This window comes from Orycteropus afer, unplaced genomic scaffold (genome assembly GCF_000298275.1).
Source record: "Orycteropus afer afer isolate SDZICR_OR568_19922 unplaced genomic scaffold, OryAfe1.0 scaffold00504, whole genome shotgun sequence".
NCBI classification, from domain to species: Eukaryota; Metazoa; Chordata; class Mammalia; order Tubulidentata; family Orycteropodidae; genus Orycteropus; species Orycteropus afer.
The window spans coordinates 559,330-563,828 of record NW_006922091.1 but is presented as its reverse complement, the minus strand read 5'-3'; positions in this window follow the sequence as shown (position 1 = coordinate 563,828).

Here is a 4,499-nt window from a genome sequence, read left to right as displayed (position 1 = left end):
TGAACCCTACAACTCAGACACTAGGGGAATGATTGAATCAGAGATTCCAATCCACTTATAAGCCTAACTCAAGAGTGCATATATTCCATGCCCAATTTGAAGAGTCCCTAGAGACAGATATGAGAACATTAGTCAAATTAACTAAAATATTTCATGATTTCTTTTTTTTTTTGGATCTTAGAACATGAATAAAAATTTATGGTATGCAAATAATTTTCTTCTAAAATGACATGTGTAAATTTTAAGAGCCCAATATTATGCCTAGATGTTCTCAGTTTTGAATACTCACCTTCCCAATCCATGGGCTTTTTGAAATAGGAGATGATAGTCTGAGATTGCCTAGCGCTCCTGTGAACTTCTGAACCACAGCTAGCGTGTTGGAGTTTGTCCATGTTCTGTGGCTCCTGTAAGATATGGTATGAAGAGACTTGAGGGCACAAGAAAAATTTCTAGAATTTTCATTGAATGATTGAGGGTTTTTTTTTTAAATTGTGGTTTTATATTCACCACAGTGTGAATTTTATATATATATATAAAATGTATGTAGATATATTTATATATATACACACACATACATATGTATATATATAACAAAAATGCAATTTAGAACATTTTAAAATGTATAATTTGGTGACATTAACTATATTTATCATGTTGTACATCCATCACCACTATTCGTTTTGAAACGTTTTTTTATCACTCCAAACGGTAACTCAGTACCCCTTCAGCAATAATTACTTGTTCCTTCACTCTCTCCAGCCTCTGGTAACCATTAATAAACTTTTGTTTCTATGCATATGCCTATTCTATTTATTTAAAATAAGTGACATCATACAGTATTTGTCCTTTTGTGTCTGACGTATTTCACTCAGCATGTTTTCAAGGTTCATCCACATATCAGAACTTCATTTATCTTTATGGTTTAATAATATTCCATTGTATGTGTATATCACATTTTGTTGATCTCTTCATCAACTGATGAATGTCTATTGTGAATAATGTTGCAATGAACATTGTTGTACAAGTATCTGTTTGAATCCATAATGATTAATGTTTTGAACCTCTAAATGAGGATTAGTTTCGTCTCTTTTGAGTCAAGTTATCAAGTCAGAAAATTTGGAAATTTTTTTTCCAAAGGGGATCTAGGAGGCTGAAATGAACCCTCTATGGTATTCTGAGAAATTTTGAAGGTAGATAGCAAGTACAGTTTGCTGGGAGTAAATGTTGTTGTATGGTTAGAGGCCAGTTGAGTTGGTTAGAGTCACAGCGACTTCACATACAACAGAATGAACACTGCCCAGTCCTGCACCATCCTCACAATCATTGCTATGTTTGTGCCCATGACAGTAGCCAATATGCCAATCCATCTCAAAGACAGTGTTTCTCTTTTTCACTGACCCTCTAGTTTACCAAGTACGATGTCTTTCTCCAGGGACTGATCCCTCTTGATAACATGTCTGAAGTACGTAAGATGAAGTCTTACAATCCAGGTCCTAAGGAGCATTCTGATTCATTAGGACATCATGCTTACACATGATAGATTTATTCCTTCTCTGGTACTCCATGATTTAATATTATTTGTCACAAATTGAAGGCCAGTCATTGGGAGCTACCCAATGAAAATAGCTAAAATATTTTATAGGCTAAAATATCCCTACAAAACCAAAAAAAAAAAAAAAATCTCACCGAGGTGGAGTTGATTCAACTCATAGCAACGCCTCCTTGGGTTTCCAAGGAGGTATCACTACAGAAGTAGATTGCCCAGACTTCCTTCTGAGGAGTGGGTGGTGGGTTTGAACTGTCAGCCTTCTGGTTAGCAGTCAAATGCCTTAGGCACTGTGGGGTATCTAAATTTCATTGAATGGTTTTAGCCATATTCAGAAGTAGTTGGGTGCTAGGCAGAGGAGTGTAAAGTGGATCCATTATTAATTGGTAAAATGTTGTTAGATCTGATAAGGAATCAATCTCTTCACTTACATAATAAAGCTTCTTTGTAAGGTCTCTAAGTGTAAGTCTTGTATTAAATGTAAATCATATGTTGTTTCATTTCTGAGCCTTACCAGCAAACATTTGGTTAGGAAGAATATCCATGTTATAAACCGATACTACCTATCAATATTAAAAATGGACCTTGACTATTTTTCAGTGGAAGCAGAAACCTACTTTTATAGGTGTTTCATGATAGGTGTTTTTTACCATTCCTGGGCTCTTATGCTATCTTCCAGATAATATGTCATATGATGACTGAGTCCAATTACTGATGAAAACAAACATTTAAAAAAAAGTTGATCCAAAAAGGAACTGAGTGACACTCAGAGGAAACTGTATACACACCCAACAGTCCATTTGATTGTACATTTTGTCTCAATCATGAAAAAATACAGCCAGAGATGAGATTTATAAGGAGTAATTGAGAATGTAGAAAGCAGTATTAAGGGTAAAATCTTGTGAGAAATATGGTTAAGAAAAAACAAGAGTTTGTTAAACGAACGCCAAAACCTTAAGTGAGAAAAGAGGAAAGAAAAATAGCTAGGAAAATGAAGAACAAAAACATGCAGATTAAAGCATGAGAAACTGTGTCCCTGGTGAGCCAAACCTTGTTCCATAGGTTTGGGATGGGTGCTGTCTATATCATGCAGTCATCTTTTTCACCTTGGCGTAAAGTTGGCTCCTTCTGAAGACTGTCATCTTCAAAGGATTCTTTAGAATCTTTTATTTTTAATTTCTCAATGGAATAGTAGTTCAGGTATTGAAACTCTGTGTCTTTTTACCTGGGATACTTGAATCCAAGGGACCTATACCCTGGAGTTTAATTGTGTGCTAACGCTATCTGATGCAATTGTTTCTAAGGTAGTTCCAAGGCATTTTCTTCTTGTTTCTCTTTCAGAGAAATTTTGTCATGTAGCTTCTGGGAGGATGTGAATGAAAGACAGCTTTTACATGGGGGTACTAAGACTGGATAATATTACGCGAGTCTTTTGCAGTACTTTGCCATGTCTCCATGCCTTATTGAACAGTCTTAAAGTCTAAAATCAGGGGAGAAATAATCAACCTTATATTGTGATTTGTAATAACGTTATATGCTAGGAGTTGAAGGATCTCAGAAGGTGAGGATCTCATGGTTAAGAGGACAGTCAGCCAATAAGCTACAGTGTGTTAAAAATTTACCTTGTTTGTGTTTAGTTATGCCATGGTCTCTTTACTTTCCTGAGGATTGGGAGTGATCAGGAAAAAAATGACAAGACTTTGCAAAGTTCTGTGATAACAGTCCCAGGAAAATGAGTATCTTTGTCACTGGACATTTAGGTTGGAATTCTCCAAGATAAGAACACAAAATTGGGCAAATTTTTGTTAGTTTTTAGAGCCATAGCTCTTTAGGAAGGAATAGCTTCAATTCAGCCTGAGAATAAACAATGACCTGGACATACTCAAAATCATTTATACAAAATATATTTGGAAGTGTTCAAAAGAACCAGAGGACTTCAGTGTGAATAAATCTCACTCTTACAGTTTATTATGATTATACTGGGTGACAGATAAGACAAGCACTAGAGACACTCTCAGAAATTTTAGAAAAATCCCCCTCCCCAATGTTGACAAAGACAAATTTGTCTTTGATATTTGGGTAATTTTATTAAAAATTTCTGCAAGCTTTCACATGAGGACGTATGGTATCACCAAAGTGTCATCTTGAAAGCATCAACAATTGTTATCAAGTACTTCGCATCCAGATTTCTCTCAATAACCTTTTGTCATTTAAGGTGTGGTAGACATCTTTTGAAGGAGCCCTGGTGATGCAGAAGATAAGTACTTGGCTGCTAACCAAAAGGTTGGTGGTTTGAACCACCAGATAATATGCAGGAGAAAGATAAGGTAATGTGTTTCCATAAAGATTATAGCCTTAGAAAACCTATAGGGTAATTCTACTCTGTCCTACAGGATCACTCTGAGTCAGAATTGACTCCATGACAATGAGCTTTTTTTTTTTTTAATACATCTTTTAACTATTTATTTTTTGTTTGGTAAGACATTTTTACTTTGGAATAAACCATGTCAGTAGCAATAAACTAAAAATAAAGAGAAAGAAAGAAGGTATATATATAATGATATTTTATGCTGTACTGATCTGTTCTTCAAAAAAGCTAATGACCAACAAAATATTGGTCAACAGTTGTCATCCACCATTGGGGCCATAACAATATCATGGACCACAGAGAAACAAGAAACCCCAAATGTGCTAAAAAGTATAAATCATCATGTCCTTCAAAATTTATTAGTGCCCAAAGATGACAATTTGGTTCTTGAAGCTGCAAATGGAACACTTAGAATAAACGATAGTTCTTTTAATTTAATTTAGCTAATTTTAATCTCCAATTTTCATGTATAAAAAGTGAAATATTGGGTGCTATTGTATTGGATCCATCCATTAGCAGAAAAAGAATTTTGCATACAGTTAAATGATGCCAGTTTTACATGTTGTTGTTGTTGTTGTTGTTGTT